At 38.1% G+C, this 6,721-nt stretch overlaps 1 non-coding gene across 1 annotated transcript; it reads right to left on the bottom strand.

The window, feature by feature from the left end:
• Window positions 1-5,312: 5,312 nt before the first annotated feature.
• On the bottom strand, window positions 5,313-5,418 carry LOC122300027. The gene has a single exon (XR_006239871.1). It is a non-coding gene; the product is annotated as a small nucleolar RNA R71 (small nucleolar RNA).
• Window positions 5,419-6,721: the final 1,303 nt, after the last annotated feature.

Genomic DNA, 6,721 nt, shown 5'->3' on the forward strand with positions numbered 1-6,721 from the left:
CTCATATAGTATACGCGCACCACATGCTTCAATGTCAACACTTGGGCTGTTTGTCGTAATGGAAGGGCAAATGCAGCTACGTCAATCTAGATTTTCTCCTATCCTTGCATGGGACATATATAAAAAAAATTCTATACAAATCCGCATGCATTTTATCTTTATAGACGTTAAGGACTATGGTAGCATCTGCAAGACCTCCTTTATAGCCAAGTGGCTTGCTTTATAATCGAGAATTACTGGGAATTGGTAAATATAGCTACTATCTCTAAAGTAGGATAGAAGGGCCAGGCTACTCAAATTCATTCAGAGTGAAAAAAGGCTTTTCTATATGCAATTGGTGGTAGTGTAGAGAAGAAGGGACAAAGGTCGTCTTCGACAAATATATTCTCGGGTCGAAAAAAACCAGGAAACGGTCTATACTGATGTTCCCCTTGCTCAAGAGAACAATGACCTATTTTTTGTAATGTCTAACCTCTCTCGTATTATCTGGTGCAACTTCCTAAGGGACCCACCTAACTTTCAAGGACAAAAAGGAAGGCCCTCCATTCTACCAAAATAGAAAGGGAAAAACCCTCGCTTGGAGAGTATTTCTTTCGAGGAGTATTTCTCTAGTGAGTTGAGCTCTAAGCATACTTCATTGCCCTCGAGGGTCACCACCCAGGAGCAAGCGTCCTCTGTTCCCAGGGGAAGTGGTTTGTTGCAATCGGTTGATCACAAACAAGGCAACCACGAGCCGATCCATTATGTGTCACCTCCCAATGACCATTTGGGGGAGATTATAAATCAAGCCAAAGTTGACTTGGCTTTAGTACTGAAGGAGACCTCTGGTTTGGATGGCCAAGAGTTGACCGGCCAGGCTTGATCTTACCTTGGTCACCATATTGTGGTTTCTAATCTATTAGAGGTGGAGCAGTTTTACCTTGGTCACCATATTGTGGTTTCTGATCAATTAGAGGTGGAGCAGTCAGAAGTGGAGGATATTTGTGTGAAGCTACATTCGGCATTCCTAGAACTTGCATGAGAGGGCCCTTCATGTTGCATTCCTGTTGAGATCGCGGTCTCGTAGTTGGGTAGAGGAGTTGGTTCGAGATACCGCTCTCCACCTTAGGTGGTATTTATCTCTAGTATGTCTTTCTGCCTTAATGACCATGTTATCTGCCTCTTGCTTTTGTAAGTTTGATCGTTTTATGCCTTAGAGGGTCAATGATCTCGTTGGCTGGATTGTCAACGGTCAACTTTACTTAGAAGACGAGATTTGTGCCCTTTGTGCTTATGTCGAAGAGGCTAACTGAGTCATTACCAAAATACAGTTAGAAAAGGATGTTCTAGTGGCCACGTGTTCGCATTGGGAGGCATACTCCCATGTGTTGCAAGAAGATGCTGCTTGTATTTGGGACGAGGTGGGCAGTCTATTCCATGACTTGGAGAAATCTGAGGAGAAGGTGGCAAGAAGCCATTTCAAGGTCAAAATGCTGGAAGAGGAACATATCAACGGACGGGATCAACTTGAGTGCCTGGGCAAGAGTTGAAAGGGGCAAACAAGTGAGCCTTAGAATATGCTAACAGGCTAGCCAACTCCTTGAGCACTCGTTGGGAACTTAACATAACTCTTTACATCACTTGTGTCCAAATGGCCAAGTTAGAGACTCGGTACACAACCACTAACAAGGACTTTAAGCAACCGCCAAATGGCTGAGTTAGAGATGGTTCGCATATCTCTTCAGCCCGGGAAGGCTAGGAAAGTTCGCATCCAACTATGGGGACTAGGCTACAAGTATGGCATGCAGAGGCTTAGGTGCCATTTGTTGAGGCACCTCCGCACGGACTTGAAATCTTTGTACCTGGACTCTATTGGTGCCAGTCGTGCCATATTCTACTTCATCGACTTTCTAGGTCAAGATGTGATGTCTAACGCCTTCCCTCCTTCAACTCGAAACCCTTGAAGACTTTTGCTTTCCTTTTATTTTGATTTTTCTATACTGTCATGTCACTACTCTTCATTATGTGAACTCAGCCATTTCATTTTGGATTGGGCTTTTGTTTTGCTTGCTCCTTTTCTTGCATCCATTTCAATACTGGTCATAGAGCTAATGTTTTTTTGTGAAGGTCGTGGCCCATACTTAAACTAAGAATGTTTTAGTTACTAGGAGTGAAGTTGGATACACTCGAGGGAGTGCCCTTCCCTTTAGTAACCAGATGTGAGTGCATGGGCACTTGGCAAGGGTCAAAGCAATCCAAGGACTGTCATTGCCATTCAATTGTAGTGCGAGTCTAGGGACTCGTCTACGTGGGCGAGGTTCGAAATAGCCATAGTACTATCGTCGCCCTTTTATCATTGTGCAAATCTAGGGACTCGGCTTCATGGGCTAGGGTCGAAGCAACTGGGGGACTATCATTGCTCTTTAATCGTTGTGTGAGTCTAAAGATTCAGCTTTATAGGTGAAGCAGCCAGGGGATTGTCATCGCTCTTTAATCTCCTTGTGAGTCCTGTCATGCGAGTCTAAGGACTCAACTTTGTGGGCAAGAGTTGAAGCAACCAAGGGATCATTATCGCCATTTAATAATCATGCGAGTCTAAGCATTTGACTTTGTGGGCGAACGTTGAAGCAACTAAGGGACTCTCATCGCCCTTTAATCACCATACAAGTCTAGAGACTTGGCTTCAAGGGCAAGGTTCAATGCAGCCAGGGAACTATCATCACCCTTTTATTGCCATGCGAGTCTAAAGACTTGACTTTGTTGGTGAGGGTCGAAGTAGTCAAAGAACTGCCATCGCCCTTCAATCACTGTACGAGTCGAGAGACTCGACTTTATGAACAAGGGTCAAAGCAACCATGGGACCATCATTGCCCTATAATTGTCATGCGAATCTAGGGATTTGGCTTTGCAAGTGAAGATTGAAGCAGTCAAGGGACTATCATCGCCCTTCAATTGTTGTGCGAGTCTAGAGACTTGGCTTTGTGGACGAGGGTCGAAGCAGCCAAGGGACCTTCATCGCCCTTTAAATGCCGTGTGAATCTAGGGACTCAGTTTTGTGGGTGAGGGTTGAAGCAGCTAAGGAACCATCATCACCCTTTAATCAAAATACAAAGCCAAGGGACTGTCATCACCCTTTAATCTCCATGCGCGTCTAGAGACTGGGCTTCGTGGGCGAGGGTAATACCATCCTATCTTCTACTCGAATACTTGTCCTTCCAATTTCTTGATTGCGGATTACCAGAGAAAGTGGTTGCCACAGTGATGACTTGCATGATTTCCTATATTTTATCACTTCATAATTTTAAACTTTAGTACAATTTTATTTATTTTTGTTAGTTTTATGCTTCATTGTTGTTTTTTAAATTTTATTTCAGATTTGAAGAAAATGAATATCCAAATTTTAAGAAGTCTATCATCTAAGGACTCTCTCTCGTTTAAATGAAGATTTATTCGAACATGAGATCTGCTTATTAGAGCTATTAATTCCTTCTGGTTTTAAGCAACACGCAGCAACTGTTATCCTTTGGTTTTGACTTAGACATAAGCTGGCAGTTTGAATTTATGCAAGACCCAAGCTGATGACAAGTGGTTTAACTTGGAGCGAGATGCACGTTGGGAGCTCTTGGACGTTAGATGCAACAGCTGTTATTCTATCGGTTTAACTTGGCATGCAACACAGGCCTTCTCTGGGATGCAAGACGCACGCATGAGTGAGAAGCAAGCTGCTGTTTGGATTGGCACAACATGTAATGAGGAGAACCTAGCAATTTGACTTGGCAAAAGAAAAGATTTCTATTGGCATAGGATTTTGCTGGATGTAAGGAATCGAGATGCACGCTGGGTTCTTTTGGTTTTTATGAAATGGGCGGGATTTTACTTTCTTTTTGGGAATGTTGGGTTCTATTGATACATAGAGGGAGTTTTTAGTTTATGTTTTGGCTCTTACATGTGACAAGTATATTTTCAATGTGGATTTTTTTTCTCTCAGAAAAAATATGGTGAATTCATTTATATTGAATTTAACTTTTAGCATGAACTAAATTTTTTTTTTATTCTAGGAAAATGATATAATCTAATTTCAAACTATGCTTGTTTTTCTATACTAATTTGAAGTAATTCTCTTCTATATTTGTCTGATATTCTTAGTTTATTTCTTCTAATTGACTGGCTATTAATTAAATGATTTTGATTTTGTGATTTACTATCAAAAGAGAGAATTATAGAATAGAACTTGGATATTTTAGCATAGGTAAATATAAAAATCGAAAGTCTTAAAATCGTTGGTCCTAATACTTTCTCACTTTATTAATTTGCATACTTTTGTGTGAAATAATAAACAAGAATATTTCCAATTGACTATAGAAAAAGGCTTTTGGATGAGTTTGGAGATTTTGCTAACAAACAGAGAGAATTAAATTCAATTAGTTAGATGAGAAAAACATAGTGAGGGATTAGGTGAAATCGATTTCCTAGAAGTTCTTTTTCTCATTAATTTAATTTTCAAACAACAGCTTTCTTTTTCTTTAAGTATTTTCTTTGAATTAATTTTTTTTTCAAATTGTAATTAAAAAAATCTTAGTGACTTTTTCAAATAAATTCAAGATTTGTTTAATTTCGGTATTTGTCAAAAGTAAGTTACCAATTCCTGAGGACGAGATACTCTTCTCATTACTTTACTATAAAATTATGATACTGTGCACTTGTAATTTTGCACCTATCAAGTTTTTGACACCGTTTCTAGGAAGTGATTTCTTCTTTTTTTGCCAATATCGATACAAAACAATCTTAGTTTTAATTTAGAATTTTATTTATTTTTTATTTTTTGGTTCTACAGGTGTGTTTTTGACATTGGATGCACCATGTTAGATATCTTGATGTTACTCCTTTTGATCGAGAGATTGAAAGAACTCCTAGATCACGAAAAAAAAAGTACTAGCTATAGCTGACAAACAATATGATGCTCATTCACATACCTTGAAGGATTATGTATAGCTAGTTGTGAATGACAACTACTCAAGTATAAGATTTCAAACCATTAATGCCAACAATTTTAAGTTCAAATTAGCATTAATCAGCATGGTGCAACAAGCCCAATTCAGTGAATCGCCACTTGATGATCTCAATATTCGCTTGGTGATGTTTTTAGAGATTTGTGATACTGTAAAGATTAATGGTATTACTGAAGACACCATTAGGTTGAGATTGTTTCTTTTTTTTTTTTAGGGAAAAGGCAAGAGGTTCACTACAATTTCTACAACTGGGAAGTATCACTAGTCGGCAAGACATGGCTGAAAAGCTTCTTGCTAAATTCTTTCCACCTACAAAAACAGCCCAACTCAGAAGTGAAATTTGTCAATTTTGGCAAAATGATTTCGAATCACTCTATGAAGTATGGGAAAGGTATAAAGATTTGATACAACGATGCCCTCAACACAAATTGCCAGACTGGTTGCAAGTTCAGATATTCTATAATGGATTAAATGGGTAAACTTTGATCATAGTTGATACTACTTTTGGTGGAATTTTAATGTTAAAGACAGCAGAAGGTGCTACCTTCTTTTAAAAGAAATGGCCTCAAATAACTATTAATGGCTAACTGAAAGAACTATGGCTAAGGAAATTGTTGGCATTCATGAATTGGAGTTGTTAGCAGCCCTTTCAACTTAAGTTGCTTTTCTGTCCCATCAAATTTCAGTTTTGACAACTCAAAGGATACTGCAAAGTGCAGAATATGTTGTAGCTACAATTATGATAGTTCTGAGTAATGAAGCGAGTCAAGAACAAGTTCAATACATCAACAATCAGAACTACAACTATCGTGGTAATTCTATGCCAAATTACTACCATCGAAGGTTTTGAAATCATGAGAATTTGTCTTATGGAAATACAAAGAATGTGATGCAACCTCCTCTAGAATTTGATAGTCAACAAAGTGAGAAGAATATGTCACTTGAGAATGCCATGGTTTCCTTTTGAGGAGACAAATGCAAGGTTTAAAAAGAATGATTTACAGTTGGACAACATTGAGACTCATTGTAGCAACGTGGGAGCCACTATAAAGAATCTTGAAGTACAAATTGGGCAACTAGCCATAACCATCAATGTCCAACAAAGATGAACTTTTTCTATCAATACAGAAGTGAATCCAAATGAACAATACAAGGCCATCACACTTTGGAGTAGAAGAGAAATTAAGAGGTCATCATCAAAGGAAACCAGGTCCACTCCTACAACTTCAACCAATGACCAAAACAAGAATAAAGTAGAAGAATAAGAGATTATGGATGATACTATAAGAGAGACTGATATGCCCCCAGAAATTTCATTTCTTGTCAATCCTCCTATTCTCCTTACTCCACTTCCTTATCCTCAATGTTTTCAAAAACAAAAATTAGATAAGCAATTTTCTAAGTTTTTGGATATTTTTAAGAAATTTCATATAAATATTCATTTTGTGGATATTTTGGAACAAATGTCAAATTATATCAAATTCTTAAAGGACATCATTTCCAATAAGAGAATGTTAGAGGAGTTCAAAATAGTAAAGCTTTTTGAAGATTGCAGTGTCATTCTTTAAAAGAAATTGCCTTAAAAATTAAAAGATTCAGGGAGTTTCACTTTGTCTTGCACTATTCAAAATTCATTTTTTGATAAATTTTATATGATCTTGGTTCTAGTATTAATCTTAGGTCACTTTCTGTTTGCAAGAAATTAGGACTTAGAGAGATGAAACAAACAACCA

This window comes from Carya illinoinensis, chromosome 16 (assembly GCF_018687715.1).
Source record: "Carya illinoinensis cultivar Pawnee chromosome 16, C.illinoinensisPawnee_v1, whole genome shotgun sequence".
In the NCBI taxonomy this organism is placed as follows: Eukaryota; Viridiplantae; Streptophyta; class Magnoliopsida; order Fagales; family Juglandaceae; genus Carya; species Carya illinoinensis.